Source organism: Hypomesus transpacificus, chromosome 19 (genome assembly GCF_021917145.1).
Source record: "Hypomesus transpacificus isolate Combined female chromosome 19, fHypTra1, whole genome shotgun sequence".
In the NCBI taxonomy this organism is placed as follows: domain Eukaryota; kingdom Metazoa; phylum Chordata; class Actinopteri; order Osmeriformes; family Osmeridae; genus Hypomesus; species Hypomesus transpacificus.
Window position 1 is genome coordinate 12,907,138 of NC_061078.1, and position 16,277 is coordinate 12,923,414.

Below are 16,277 nucleotides of genomic sequence, written 5' to 3' on the forward strand. Positions count from 1 at the left end.
GACATGAGATGTAGAATATGTGTCATGATTGGGACTAATCGGGCCAATCTGAGCTTTCACTATGCATTCTCCCATTGAGATTAGAGGATGCTAGGAGAGGCTTTGTTGGCACGTGGCTCTTAGTAGCGCATATACATAACATCAGTGTGTGTGTGTGTGTGTGTGTCTGCATATTGGTTTGCTTAGGTTCTTCAAGGCTCTGCTTTTCACGTTCTATTATATGGCAAACGCCGCTAACAACTCTAAAGTGAAGGGAGGCTCAAAAATGAAACCAAGGAGATTTGTCTTCTTGATTTACAGTATCCAGCAGCTACAGTTGGACTCCAGTTTGACAGAGAATCAAATTGATCAAACAAGTCTCTTCTCAGCATGTCAGTGTAGAAATCACTTCAGTCACTGCGGTGTACAGATATGAAATGCTGATACAAGGCAGCTACAGCCAAACCTTTCTCCTTTCTCCATGGCTTTGCACATTCTATGAAGGGAATGTGCTCAGTGAAAAGTATAGAGGAATCTGTCGGGTCAGGGGGCCTTGAACCTGGCATTATCTTGCCTCAGCTCAACTGCTTGTGCAGTGTTTGCATGCATCCTCCTTCCACCTCATGTCTTTCAGCTCCTATAACCCAGTATAGTCATGCTCTGATAAGCAACACATCGACAACACACACTCAGAAAGCCAATGTGGCAACTAACGCGGGCTGGGAATCATATGGAAAAGTCTGGGTGTTTTTGTCTAGTCCAAAATCCGATTCCCGACAGCGTCTGTGTAGAAAATTGGAATGCAGACTGTAATGGCAAACATTTGGGAAATTGAATCAAGTGACAATAGACGGAGGGAGGTACAGGGGAAGGTTGTGGCTGTGAGTTTTGATGAAGTTAACCAAAATGTCTCCGTAGCTCTATAACCAGGTCTTTTGTGTCTCCCATCTATGATTATTTACACCAACTTGGATTTGTTACAGGGCTTTGCCCTGGACGTGCGTCACGAGAAAATGGCTTCAGCAGGTCCCACCACAAGCTCTTTCTCTCCTTCTGTCTTTCTCACTTTTTCGTTGTATCTCTCTCTCTCTCTCTCTCTCTCTCTCTCTCTCTCTCTCTCTCTCTCTCTCTCTCTCTTTCTCTCTCTCTCTCTCTCTCTCTCTCTCTCTCTCTCTCTCTCTCCTCTCTCTCTCTCTCTCTCTCTCTCTCTCTCTCTCTCGTTCTTCCTTTGTCTGTCTTTGAAAATGAATAAGCAAGAACATATTTATTGCCTGATATGTATGCAAAGCAAATAACTACAACAGGGAGAGATAGCGAGGGAGAGAGTGTGTCATGATACACAGATTGAGGTAAAGGACAGCGAGTCTGTGCTTCCGTTTTTTTTTTACCTTTACAGAGGACTGTGTAGATAACGATGTTAGTGTTCTTCGGAGGCAGTGTGCTGTATCACTGCAGACCTCTCTGATGAGTGGACAATGGACTGAACTGAGTGGACTAAACTGAACTGACTCTACCACAAGAGATTGAGCCATGCTTGTTTTGATGAGCACAATAGCCCACCTTTATCTGTCACAGTGGCCACTTAACTGACGTCCATCAGTTGCCTGAAGGGATACTTACTCTTTAAAGATGAGTGCTACAAAGCAAAACATTTTATGTTTCTCTGCTCTAAGGCCTGTTATCTTGAGTTGTTTCAAAGTGATTCTCATTGGTGCAGGAAGGTGTGCTTGAGTAGGATGAGAACAGTACTGTGCTCATCTCAGCAAACTGCTGCTTATCTTCCACTGTAATGGAGAGGCTCTGGTGACATAGAAATAAAAATAGCTAATAGAGACATGTTGTCTCTGAGGCTGCATCACCAGCAGGTTGCCATTGTCAGACAAGGAGCGCCTTACTCTACACCCCCTCAGTCCTCTTTCTTTCTTTCTTTCTTTCTTTCTTTCTTATTTTCTCTCTCTCTCTCTCTCTCTCTCTCTCTCTCTCTCTCTCTCTCTCTCTCTCTCTCTCTCTCTCTCTCTCTCTCTCTCTCTCTCTCTCTCTCTCTCTCTCTCTCTTCCTCTCTGTGCCAGCACATATTAACAACAGCACAGAATACACACTGTCGGAAAAAATGAACGACGGGCTTTGACCAAACTGGAAAACAAATCGAAATTGAATTAAAACTCATCCACTCTCATTAGTGAGTCAGAGAAACTGTATGTGCTATAGAAACAAACGTGGAAAAAGGTTCTGCTCAGACTGAACTCTGAATTATGAATTCTAAATCCAAATAAGTCTGGCCAGAACATTCTCTAATAAATCGACATATAGGTATGTAACATCTTATTATATTGTGCACACAAACAACTCTGAGAGCATTCAGATCTCTAAAGGGACACAAAGAGAAATCTGCTGAAATGGATAAAGTGTGTGGTTTGGCCCTCGCACTGCATTTCCCATGAGCCTCTCTGACAATCTGAGAGGACAGCGATTCTGGCACACGCCACGCGCCCACATACAACACACACTGGCCCACACAGTCCCACACACTGGCCCTGTAGCTGCCAGCCTGTAAGTGTGGAGAAACTCCTGGGGGGAGGTAGGGGGAGGACCTGTGGAGGTGTGGGTGGCTGAGGGGAGGGGGGTAGGGTGTCCTGGCAGAACGGCAGTCTGAGGTCCAGAGCCAGCTGACTGATGGGCAGGACCAGCACATGCACCTCTGCACTAGGACAGAAACTGAAACCATGACTGGGTTACACCCCAGAGGCAGCAGGGAAGAGAAAGAAAGGGGCTTACCCAGCCGAATGAAATTGAATTTGGAATTAGAGCTTGTCTTGGTACCCTGTCACAATGTTGGCAACATTAAAGCGTTACATTACTCAACCGACCTCACATCATGTGGTGGATCCTGTTTTAGAGATTAGATGATGAGCCCAGGGAGATTTTCTGTGCCTAAGAGTATGACAGTGTTGGCCACAACAATGATTACGCACACGCACACACACACACACACACACACACACACACACGCACACCACCAGACCCACAGTTGCGGTTAAGTGTCACAGAGGAGGAGTGCTTTATGTCCTTGGTTCGGGGTGGGGCTGAGCCAAGCAGGGGAGGGAAGACGGTCCTCTTCCTCGGTAAAGCTACATTTATTGGTCACCATCTGCAGGGTGGAGAAGTTTGGTCTGAGTCCAGACGAGAGAGAGGCTTCTAATTAAACCGTCATCATTATCAACTTGTGGTGAGTGATCATCCCCAACGTTGGCTCTCCAAGATGAACATGGAATCACTGAGGCTTTCCTTGAAGCCCATGGTGGACTGAATTAGAAAAAGAGTGAGAGAGAGAGAAACGAGAGAGAAAGGGGGGGGAAATGAGAGAGAGAGAGAGAGACAGAGAGAGAGAGAGAGAGAGAGAAAAGTGCTACAGAGAACAGTTTTTCTCTCTTGTTCTTGGCAGCCGTGCAGGCCGAGAAGCGGCCCTCTGCCATATCCACTCAGGTTTAAACAATTACCCGACATCAGTGAGACCAGAGGAACCTTCGTCTGGTATAGTCGTCGCTCCGCGCTCAGCCGCCTGGGTCCAGCTTCACTCGGATTGCACGGCAAAGAAGCGTCACATGTTCGAGCTCTCGATAATTTCAATTAGTGTGAGAGGGTGTGCCTGCAGAATGGGTATCAATGCTGCCCGAGGATCTTCCCTTTGAGGATGACAGGCTTAATATAGTATTACATGGTTTGATGTGTGAGTGACATCAAGCTGCAGAAAGAAGACGGCAAAATGGTTTATTAGGACCTAATTAGAGCCCTGTGATTAAAGGGGAAGTGACTGTGATTAGGATAGTGGAGGGTGATGCGGAAAAGGGGATGAATATTCAGAGAGAAGAGAGGAGAGAAGTGGAGGGTGTGTGCGGAGGAGATGTGAGGGTGCCCCCGTGCCCATCTTGGCTGGTTCACTGCAGAGAAACCACACGCTATGATATCATCCTCACTACCATGTCATCGACAGAGCTTCTCAGCTTTTTGTTAAAAAATATGGTCAAACACAGATAGCTTGACTTGTTTTATTTGCCGCCAACCATCCAGCTTGCTAGTGCCTGACTTTAGAAATGATGTGAAAAAGAACAAGGAAGAATCTAGAAAGTTGACTTAATGCTCGTACAGGCCTATTACGGTTTGAGTTGATGACAAAGAAAAAGAATAGATAGAGAGGATGTGCGGGTTTTGACTATTGTTTCTCTTTTCTATTGGTGCGGCATGCAGGAGTAATGGTGTGGACTTTCACAGCCAATTGAACACGAAACCTTGAGGAATGTGAAGCAAAGCCAGGTCTGCCGTGAAGCAGCAATGGAACTTGCTAAGAATCACACATTCTTGTGAACTTCAAAGAATGTACTGTTTAGGCAAAGAGATAAATGGCCGTATTATTAGCTGTTTTCTTCAATGGAGAGATTACCATTGGTGTTTCTTTCTGTTCGCCCTGAAAACTTCGAACACTTTCTGACATGTGATATACACCGTTTATAAATTATTTCTGGGAAGGTTCTGAAGCTATGAGATACACAGCGAGGCCATGTGATTTTACAATTTCACAACTGACTTCCTCCTTAAAATGACAGAGGCTAACCTGCCTATTACTCCCTTTGATTTCAACAGTACAAGCTTCTGCGCTCTGAGAGGTATTCATAATAAGCTTAAAAAACTCAGACTTCTCTGCTAAAGGCTGCTTATCTTCCTGCTATTCAAGAAAGAGAAGAGTAATTTTTCCAATTTCAACATTTTACTGTAAGGTTACAGCCTGTTCAATCCACCTTTAGGGGATTGTTATTCTGACACACACATACACACACACACACACAAATGCACACACACAGACACAAGAAGCACAAATGCACGCATGCTCACACACTCACAAAATCCCCACAACATCCATTTAAGTCTTGAAAAAAACATTAATCTCATATACATTTGGAATGTTCCAGGTGTACCTCAAACAGACTCTGCCTTAGGTGTGTAGGTGAAGTCAGCAGATCCAAAGACATGTCATTCCACATTATTTATGTGCCAGAGCTTATCATATTTTGTAAAAAAAACAACTTGTGTGTGTTTTCCTTTAATATTTGTATCTTTGAGGTGTACACTAGATTCCTGTTTGGAGATGGTGGGCGTGAGTCTAATGAGAAGCATTGCATTGGCTTGGACTGTGATCTGTGGTCATCTTACCCTCAGAGCAAAACTGATCCCTAAAGTGTTTTTCTGTCCATCACACTCAAGGGCACCATTTTGCTTGTCCAGACTTCTAGTCTAGTTTCATTTATTTACATCTCCGCTTCCGACTGAACCCCCTCAAAGCCCGCTCCGCTCGGAAATTTATATCCACATGTAATGTAAGATACATTTGAAAATAGTGTGTGGTGAACAGTAGTGGTCACAAAGGCCTCCTTATATTTGGTTTGGAGCGTCGTCCGTTTTTCTAGCCAATAATGGGAAGCATGTGTTTGGCCGGCAGAGGAGAACCTGCGACCTTTCATGTGACCCACCTGTCGTGCGCTCAGCGCCGCTAATGCTAACCTCCTGCGGGTATCGTGGGGGGAGCGGCTCTGTGTCCGACCCAGGGGGAGAGCCACCTCACACGGCCCCGGGCCTGGCCGGGAGCTGGGGTCCAGGAGCTTCGCTGGGGTGGGGTCCACGGAACACAACACCACCACCACAGTCAACTGAGAAACAGGGTAGAAGCACACTACTAGCCATACAATGAGATGGCCGAGACACAGCCTTTTTTTTGATCGAGGTTAATGAAACCCAAACACTCATTGACTTGTATGAGTGTGCCTCCTTTGTAATAAAATATTATCGTGTATCGTAGCTGTGCGTCCTCAGCTGTGAAGCGGTCAGTACTGTATAGCGATGCTGTTGGCTGTAGGTCCTCCCAGACCTGACTCCTAGCAGCCTAGCTGCTTCCCCCAGCTACCACACGGCATGTGCCATGCTGTAATAGGCTCCAAGGGCATGATGGGAATATAATAACGGCTTCACAATGTTGTTTTTGCCCCCCTGACTTTGTGCTAAATGTAAAATGCGCCCGGCAACATGGGATATATGGTAGACCCTGTGATGTCACATGTTATTGTTGGATATGCAGACTAGGAACATTTGGATTATTTTCCAAAAATCTGCAGGGCAGAGCGCATGATGTCACAAAGGGCCACATTGTAGCCAGTTGGGTGTAGAGCACCTCTCTCTCTTTTTCTCTTTCTCTGCCTCTCTCGCTTTCCCTCCCTCCCTCGCTCTCTCACTCTTGGTCCATATATTGTCCGGCCACCTTCGGTGCTCCTAGCCCAGACTTTAGTCTTACTTCATGCCCATTTCCTCTGCTTGTGCTGGAATCAATGCACAATGGGCGTATAGGACACCTGACATCATGGAAAAATACAGACAGAGACACACACAGACTGAAGTCTGAAGGGAGCTTGCAACTAGCTCAAAATACGACCGGCAATTTCTGTCAGTATGGGGTCACCAACCTAAGTTTGCTTTGAGGATACTGACTACGTTGTAATATTACCTTGGACATTTCCAAATAATCTAGGATAAAAAGACTTGACATAGAGGCACGTCATGGTAAACAGACAGTTCTTCAAGCTTTTCTAGTGACCTGTAGGATGGGTTTGTTTGCAAAAGCCATCTTGTGTCCAGTGGCCTCCCCTCCTCCAGAGACCATGTGATTGGCTGGTATGCAGCAGCAGCATCATGGGAAGAGCCGTGCATCCAATAGCAGGAAAAACATCTCCTCTTTCCCCACTAGGAACTCCTTACCTTGTTTGAGGTATTTACTGTGTGACTGGAGAGGTCATTTGACCTCCTCAGTTCAAAGGCACTGTTTATATTTTTGGCAAAGAAAAAAAAAAGAAGAGTGTGAAACTCAATTAAGCCAGTGATCAGTGACTTTGACACTACATTTGTTTTCTCTGAGAGGCAGAGTCCTCTTGCTGGTAGTGGATCCTTGCTTGCCGTCTCTCACCGTCAAAAATACCCCAACCCCCAACCCTGTCCACAGACACACACACACACACACACACAGACACACACATACAGCCTGCAATGGTGAACCGCATGCAAAAGAGAGAGAGGGAGGAGAGGGTGAAAGGAGAAAAGGAAGGGATGGAGGGAAAGAAGGGTGAAAGATGTGAAAGAGGGTTGAGCGACTGAAGAAAGGAGAAGGGGGACAAAGGAAAGAAAAGAGCAGAGAGAGAAGAGAAGGGGAAAAAGGGATAGAGTGGATACAGGGGAAAAGTAGGGAGGGAGAGAGAGAGAGAGAGAGAGAGAGAGAGAGAGAGAGAGAAAGAGAGAGAGAGAGAGAGAGAGAGAGAGAGAGAGAGAGAGAGGGGAGTGCCCATACCGTTCCTGCCATGTCACACGAGATTTGTGTCCTCCATTTAAATCATTTCCCTCTTTAGAAGATTAAGAACGCAGAAATATTCTCAAACCCATCATTCCCCCCCCTCCCAAATGGCCTCATTTGCATTTCCAAACGCCGCTATTAATTGGGGGTTTTCAAAAAGACAAATGATCCGTGCGACTGTAAATAAAAACAAAAAGCAGAGGTTAAAATGTTAATTGTTCAAATGGCTGTACAGGGGCCAGAGGAGGCAGAGGAGAGCATGGGCACCCATCACAGTCAGATTTACACCCTGGCCTCTCGGTGCTACAATACCAGCGACTCACACTGTCAATACCCCTTCACTCTGCATCCGCCTGCAGCCCCCTCAGACATCAGGGAGACGTCTGCATCTCACCGACCTCTGGCCAGGGTCTGGTAATTTTCTCTGGCCTCAACAGAAAGACAGATGCCATTGTGTGTGTGGGAGATGGAGAAGAAAAAGACAGTGTGGAATTGCATCTTGTCTTTGTTAGGGATCATTAGACAATGCCGTGGCGCACAATGTGCCATTCTGTCCCAGTGTGCTGTTTTGGGGTGAATACCGGACCCATGCATGCACACCGTGTGAATCTGGGTTATTTTCCTTCCAGTCCTTTTTATCTGAGAGGGAACACTGTTGTACGGCTGAGCTATTCTCCTGTTTTGTGTGTCTCTAGAATAGGTCTGGTTGTTTGAGAAGGTTGCTCTCAATTCTAGTGGTCTCTCTCCTGGTGATCAGGACTACCTGAATCTTCCACAGTGGACGACCTGCTCACCTTTGTGAATATAAAGATATGACTCAGCTGCAAGACATTGTCTGTGAAAATGCCAACTGTCACCAGGAGCGTGCCTGCTTGCTGCCGAGCAGGAACAACACGAATCAGCTGCGGACACCAGTGGTGCCTTGTTGTAACCTGATCATTTATGGATCATTTGTTCCCTTTTCTGGTTTAATTCACCATGTGATTGACTTTCAGTGCGTTACTGTTGGAAAATATCCACATTGAGAGCAGTGTCGAAACAGGGAAGCCATTTGAATGCAGATTCTGGCAGCTTAGGCCTTGTAGTCAACCACTCGGAGTCAGAAAACAAATGCAGGTTGATTATGTTGCTACTGACAGAAGTTGCTACTCCTTTGTATGAGGGAGAGATATTTGCATTTAAATGCTTATTGTAGGCATTTAAACAAGTCTGATTGTAAGGTTGGACCAATAGTTTGCGCTTGCAAATAAAAAGTGAATCGCAATAAGGGAAATTGGCATGGAAATGAGGAAATTATTTCCAAACAGTGAGATTGAAATCAATAAGAGGTAGTGCGTTGGGGTTCTGTTGTTGTTTATTTCTTTCTTCGTTTCGATTAGATGTTTCTGTTGATAGGTTATTTTTGCATAATGTTAGCTACAGTAGTGTTTCCTATTGTCAGTGCTAGAAATGCAGGGCTTTCTTGTGACTGAGCTCTACAAGGCTGTTGTTTCCTTCAAAGTTTCCCGCAAATGTTTACTTATCCTTTTTTTTTGTTTTTTTTTTAAACCTGGCTTCCTATTTGATGAGGTCTAATGTGTCAGGTGAGTTTCTGGTTGTGTGTACCTTTGCTGCAGCGTGTGGATTAGCTCTGACGACAGGGCGTTTGCAAGCGGGCGTGTGCGTGCACTCGCAGGTCGCGAGGTGTTTGTGTGCGCGTGCGAGTGTGCGCGCGTGCGGCGTGTTTGTTCCCGGTGCCCGTAGCGGAGTGATGCCCCTGCTGATTCTCTGCCTCTGGCTTCTTTGTCCTGCGGCACTCAGTGTGTGCGGCTCCTCAGGAGACGAGCAAGCGGCTCCAGTGTGGCCACACAAAGGCCCAGCCTGCTTTGAGGTGTTAAAAACTTCCATTTATGCATCTCCCTGGACAAAAAGCACCAAGCCCATTTGAGTCCGGTGGCGACACAGGCAGACATTGTGGCCACGCTTCCACGGCACTCATTTCACAGATTCTAAAACCAGTATGTGGTGAACAGGATTTGAGGGTCTAAAGTGCCCCGCGAGGGCCAGGCGATAAGAGGGAGAAACGGCTCCACTCAGTAAACTAGAAGATGGAGCCCGGAAAATAAACACATTACCTGGGAGAGAACCAGTCTTGTTTTCATAACCCCCTGCTCAATAGGAGCAAAGAAAAAGAGAAGAAAAAAAAAGAGAAAAAAAAGAGAGAAGAAAGAAAATCCTCTCTGACGAAAGGAAAGGCCTTCTGTTACTGTGGGAGGACATCTCTCAGAGCCCCAGAAAAAGGGGACCAATCAACGGGCTGAGAGACAAGCCTCTCCTCCATCCCGTCGCTCTCTAGCCTTGTTGTCCTGTGAGAGGGCAGAATATGGGACATCAGAGGGACAGACTGCACACCCGACTGTTAATAACACAGGGCACCTGAAGACCTCCCACAGAGGACCAACCAGAGTCCCCCTCCCCTCTCCCCTCCACCGAACACACCTCCACCTTCCCTCTCCTCTCTCCTACACCCTTCTACCCTTCCGTCATAGACGCCCCCTCAGTAGGTGACTTTTATTTGTGTTCTTTGAGGCAGTGGAGGAAATCTCGTGTAATGTGTTGGCCGTGCGGCGCATGAAAGCCCTGCACGACGACAGGGTTGTCAGAGTCGTCTCTCTGAGAGGACTGCTGCTCGGGTGTAATGTGTTTTGGCTCGCCTAAGTCTCTGTTAGACTTAATATAGACATATTCAGAAGCCCCCCCCCCCCGCCCCCCCGTCACCCTTTCATTCTCTCACGATGAAGCTATTTGAGTGGGGTGTCACTTTCTAAGTCTTTCCAGTCGTTTCTGGGCCCGAGAGTGTTGTGACAGGAGGCCTGTATCGCCTCCATCTAGAACCTCTGTCAGTCAACGAGAAGGAGAGGGAGAGGGAGAGGGAGAGGGAGAGGGAGAGCGAGAGCGAGAGCGAGAGCGAGAGCGAGAGCGAGAGCGAGAGCGAGAGGGAGAGGGAGAGGGAGAGGGAGAGGGAGAGGGAGAGAGACGGAGCAGGATAGAGATGAAATAGAGAAGGACGAGCGAGGCAGGAAAACAAAAATAAAGAGCGAGTGAGTGAGAAAGAGAGAGAAATGGAGGCCGTGACAGGTAACAGTGTGCCGGAGCAGCTGTGTCTATCTGTGATTGGCCCGTTTCCAGAGGACCAAATAACTCAATGATATGGTGGATTTTTGTGTCGAAATAAAGCTTGTGGTTGTGACATGAGAGAGGGCTCATTTGAAGCGTGCATGCCTGTGCACAGAGCACCATGCCAGGAGGAATCTGGAGCTGCCATTAACCAGGTTATCACAGGGGCATCAGCAGGTCTCGTCTCCTCAGACAAGCCCCTCTTACCCCTGCGTGAACCCATTGTCACCCTGGTGTCTGCAGCCCGCCTGTGGTAAAGTACCTGGGGGTGCAGTTTATTGTCCTCAAGTGTCCTCCTGCCTTCTCGGAAATACTGTCTTCTGGCCGTGTGCAGCTGTGTTTGAGTTGCTCCATCTGAGGTCCATGTTAGCGACTGGGTTCGACGTAGTGGACCTGTGGTGGATGTTGGATCTGACAATGGCTGCTTGGGCAGGGGTGTGCTTACAGACGTTTTTTGACTAAAAAAGCTCCCAATTCCATCCCTCCTTCCCCCGCCACCCCTCTCATCCCACCCCCAACCCCCCTTTCCTACCACATACTCGCTTACACACCTCCACACCCCCTCCAATCCAGGCCTGGTCCCCTGGTCCCCAACCCTATGAGAGGGCTGCTGCTGCCTGGGTAGAGATAACCAGAGCCCAGGCTGGTGGAGAAGAGCCTGCTGATGGATCAGAGATTGCTTCTATTGTCAAAATAACCACCTCTGCAAAATCCCTACTTTAACGTGTTTGGACTGGAGAGAGAGAGAGGGGGCTGGGGGGGCTGGAATTGAGCACTCTGGGATATGCTAACATTTTGCAAATTTGGATAAAACCCAAAAGAGGAGATGGCTTGCCATGTGCTCTCCAAAGTCGCACATAATGCACAAGGGTGTGGACAAATGTAGGCGCGCACGGAATTGCACACACACACACGCGCGTGCACGCGCACGCACAGAAGTCACAGCGAAGATACACATTTCTGATGTTCCTTATAGTGTCGATCTCCTCCGTTTGATAGGACATCCAAAGTGAAGAAGAACAGTTGTGTCGTGTCCCATGCTGCCTCGCCCAAAGCACTGAAGGGACTGCCGAGCTGCTATGAAGGTCGTCCATTGATTCTGAGACGTCGTCATATGACGGCCAAAGACACAGCACTCTGTTATGCTATGGGCTAATTGAATTAAGCATACCCCTCTGCTGTAGATGAACACATGCCTAGAATTTGAAGGTTCATTGGATTTGAGAGAATCTCATCTGCTGATGGCTCTGGAATAGCTCTCTGTTTTGTACTCCAGATCCAAAACATGTATGTACAGTGTTTCACTTGTGGAGTTTTTCTGTTCATTCTTCCTACCACACTAGCTTGGGGTTGGAGCACACTAACTATACTTATACACTTGGACCCATTTTATACTTATTAGCTTTTTAAAGGTACAACTTGGTCATCTCAATGTCTGTTTCTGTCGAGTTCTGTGTTTCTGTGTGTGTGTGTGTGTGTTTTGTACTAGGAGATGTTGTTCCTGTCTCTTGCCAAAGACACTAGACATGCCACCCTTTGACAGAAATGCCACAAGTGGTCATGATATGTCAGACTGTGCTCTTTTGAAGTTCCAGTCTGTTTGTTGACCCTGTGGAAAGTGGTTTCTGTTTGGGTGATCAATGCCCTGCCTCTTGTGTGGAACACACATAAATGTTGATTTTTCCTGTAGAACTGCTCTGTTGTGTGTGCCAGCCCCCTGATTGACTACCTGTGGTTTAATGGGAATTATCTATGTGACTGAGGGCACACACACCCTCACTTCAGCTGGTTGTCTCAGGACAGGTGTGTTTGTGTGTGCGATGGTGTGTGTGTGTGTCTGTGGTCATGTTGTCGATCAGAGATCAATTGCTTGTCAGGTTATGCATGGGTGCATAGCAATGATAACTCCATGTTCTTGTCAGCATCCTTCCAGTTGCAGGCTTTCTTAAAAATATAACTTAAGACCCAGGGAAATCCTTCTGACTGTGGTAATTGTGGACACAATTATTTGCTTATAAAACAGGCTGGGAGACTAGTAAAGTGAATTAGGAGTTGGTTTTGGAGTCTGTTTACTGAATCCATCATCTGCTAACTAGGAGAAGGGAAGTGTTTCATCTGTCGTGCCTGTGGGCAAGACTCACAGCAGGAACAGAGCTGCTGCCGCGCCACAATAGGCTGGATCAACCACTTTTAATACACATGGGGATTACAACATCTGTGTAATTATGGCTAATAGCAATCTGGTTACTCTTATTATTTATAATGATAATGTTCTTTTTTTTTTTCTTTCAAGACAAATAATCAGTTTAGATTACCCGTGAATATGATATCACCCTGTTTTTCTATTTGCTTTTTGTTTTGCTCATTGTTCACAATTAGCATCACATTATAAATTCAAAGGTTTGTTAATTTTCTACCCCCTGCAATTATAAGGGCTCTCATTTATTAAGGCACAACAGGAATTAATCTGAGGTTTCTCAAATAATGGGTTTTAAATTACCGCCCTTGATCAGTAAACCCTCAAAGCAGTAGATTGAGACTGTCAGGGAGGATGGTACATCAGAGTATGTTACTCCTGTGTGTGTGTGTGTGTGTTTGTGTGTATTTGTTTGCATGTGCCTGTTTTGTGTGTGTGTGTGCTCAGCAGTAGCACAGTGTAGCAGGGAGGTGAGACTGGGGGCAGTCTGCCTGCCTGAGTCTCTAAGAGCCCAGAGCAGCCTGTCGGCTCAGAGGTACTAGAAAGATGACAACAGCTTTTCATTCACACAGGGTCAGTTTGTGGGCCAGCTCTCCACCATTGTCACCTCAAGGCTGCTACGGATGCACATCTATAGCTGACTCTAACCGCTCCCTGGCTGCTTCCATTAACCCCTTGTCCTGCCTCGCTGAGATCTTTGTTCCTTTATTTGACACCACAGCACTGCTTGTTGCTGCATGGAGCTGGTTCTGCCTGGTTGAGGCCTGTTGGATCTGTGTGGTTATGTAGTGGTGGGGGACTTAGGTACAGTGGCACAAATGAGTAGCAGATCAATTAACTGTGACCTTAAAAACCTCTGTCCTTGTTTAATTGGCGGTGCCGAGGCAGGGTAATTGTATAAATCATCTGGTAATGAGATCCTGGCTTGTTGTGAAAAACAAGATCATGTGAGGGGACCAACATCGGTGGATTTTGAGCTGTTCCATTTTGAGCTGTTCCAGGGCTGCACCGTACTCACTGTGCACCCTCTCCACTGCAAACATCAAGCTAATCATTTTTTTTCCATTTACAAAAAAAGACAATAATCATCTCAATATATCTTTTTTTTTATGTAGTCAAATATTGCATCAACAGGAGGTCAAACTAGTTGCTTTGGACTTAGTAAGATATTGGCAAAACGTGTGTGTGTGTGTCTGGATCTGAGTCTTCCTCTTTGTATTCCCCCAAACAGCTCGGAGTCTCTGGCCTTCAAGAGACATGTCGTAACTAGGCGAGCATGCCGCTAAATAAATCATTAGGTAGCAGGCAGCGCTTGGAGAAGTAGCGGAATTAAATAAAACAACCACTTTATATGAAAGCTATTTATTAGTGAGGTCCACTGTCTGGAGGACAGATGAATGAGGTATCTGAGAAGTCCAGTTTAAACATTGTCTAGGGCTGAGAGCTAAGAGGAGTGGAAGTACAAAGCTGTTTTAGCTCAGCTGTGAGGAGCCATGACCAATAGCAGCCCCCAAAGACCTAGCCCCCACCTTTTAAATCTCTGCTATCACGTTAGTACATGGAGGTATCAGACAATGACATCATCTAAGCATACACTATTCTGGGTTTCTTTTCATTGTTTTAATTTCGTTGATCTACGATTTTGAGACTGCGTTCAATTGGAAAGGGATGTCATATCTAACAATGTTTTTTTCTGTTCATTTCAGGTCATTTTCATGAGTTCAACATCCACTATTCAGTGATCGCTGGGAGCTGGGGATTTGGTATTTCTGTTTGTGTAAGTAGCTTTTTTCTTCTATTATATGTTGTTCTATTATATGTTGTTCTATCCATCACATCTATCCTTCACCTCCGCTGTCTCCCCCTGCAGACCTCATCGGCATACAAGCACACGCACAGTTAGCCTGACACACAAAGCATACTGTCGTACCATTTCTAACAAAACGGTTTATTAAATGCTTCGTAAATGCCTTGCATTCCCCAAATTCCAAACACCAATATCATTTCAAGTTTTGTTTTTTCCACCTTGTTAAAAGTGCAATATACTGTGCCAAGTGTTCAGATGTTTTTTTGAGGGTCATGAGTCTATGTCCACCTACACCAAAGGATACAGAGCAATGTCATTGTTTTATAGTTCTTAATATTTTCTCGAACTAGGTCGATATCAGGAGTGTGCCTTTGTCTGAGTTGAAGCTTTCAAACTTCTTGCAAAACAGCCAGTGAGTAAACAGCCAGAGAGTATACACTACAGTACAGCATTGGAAACTCTATTCAACTATTTCATGGTTCTTCTCGTCTGAAGCACCGACAATAAAGAGTATACCCGAGAAAAAAGTTTAGGGAATGTTGATCAAATATAGCAGGAGAAAGTTTACCTGACATTCATATTTTTTCAAATGGCAGTGTGTGATGTATTCACCAACAGAGACAGGGCAGCCTATATTACTATGATCGGGGAGAGGGGAGATTTCATTGGTGGTGCATAATCATTTGCTTGACAGCGTGGTTGCCCAGTATCCCATCTCAAAGTTCACGGCTGCTTAACCATGTCTTGTCAAACTCTCTGCAGACGACCGACCCTGATGGCTGGCGTGTCGTTTGTTTGTTTGTTTCGTTGTGTGAGTGTGTGTAGCGTGTGACAGACACAAATAGAGAAAGAGAGAAAGAGAGAGAGGCGGGGGGGAAGGGGGAAGGTTGTCTTGAGCCTGACTAAGCTGACAGAGGTGTCATAACAAAACCTCAGCTGGGTCTGTCTGTCATTCCTGTCTGTCAGATGTCGCCCTGCAGCCCTTTTGTTCCTCTGACTGTACTCAGCTACCCACTCTGCTGAAGGTGACAGAGCAGACATCAACATATCTCGTGTCTGTTTATTTAGTCAACCCCTTCATGTCCTCAATCCATTCATAGGGCGTCCCGTTTTTCAGACACCGCAGTGTTTCAGTTTGTTTGTTTATTAGACCATGTCATACACGGTTGTGAGGTCTGTGAACACTAAATGTATTGTAGAAAACAAGCCCGGCGCTCGTGTCCTGTTGGGAATTCACGTTGCTAAGTTTCTGGTAACTTTAGTTCTATGTGAGGACAGAGCTCAAGGTGGTTGACTAACTATGCAATGCTATCCAGTGATGCTGTTCATCTCTGTGCTTGTGTCTCTGTGTGTGCATGTCAGCTTGTGCATGCATGTTTCTTAAAGAGGTGTGTGTGTCGTAGAGAGAGAGAAAGAGAGAGGAAGGGAGGGAGGGAGAGAAAGAGAGAAAGGGAGAGATACATGATGTGTGTTGAATCCCCTTCATAGACTAGCCTTAGAGTGGGGTGTGTGGACAGTGGGCCTCCAGGAAGCCTCAAAGGTCCTTTCTGATCTCCTCCATCCTCTGACCAGAGACTCTCCTCCTGCCCAGGACCTTGGGGCTGAACAGCCCCTGAATTAACAGATTCAGATTCATCTTCCGGGCTTCATATCCAGGTGGCTCCGTGGTGAAAGGACCCGCAGCTCGAAGAGAAGTTATCTTGAAACCTGACTAGCTCAGTCGACCCATTCAATGATTCCTCATTGATTGGGCG

At 46.2% G+C, this 16,277-nt stretch overlaps 1 long non-coding RNA gene across 1 annotated transcript in view; it reads left to right on the forward strand.

Moving 5' to 3' along the window:
• LOC124482324 overlaps window positions 1-15,356 on the forward strand; it is a 23,213-nt gene extending 7,857 nt beyond the window's left edge. The window contains exon 3 of the long non-coding RNA XR_006957735.1: window positions 14,423-15,356. This is a non-coding gene — a long non-coding RNA (uncharacterized LOC124482324). The remainder of the gene's footprint in view (window positions 1-14,422) is intronic.
• The last annotated feature ends 921 nt before the right edge of the window (window positions 15,357-16,277 follow it).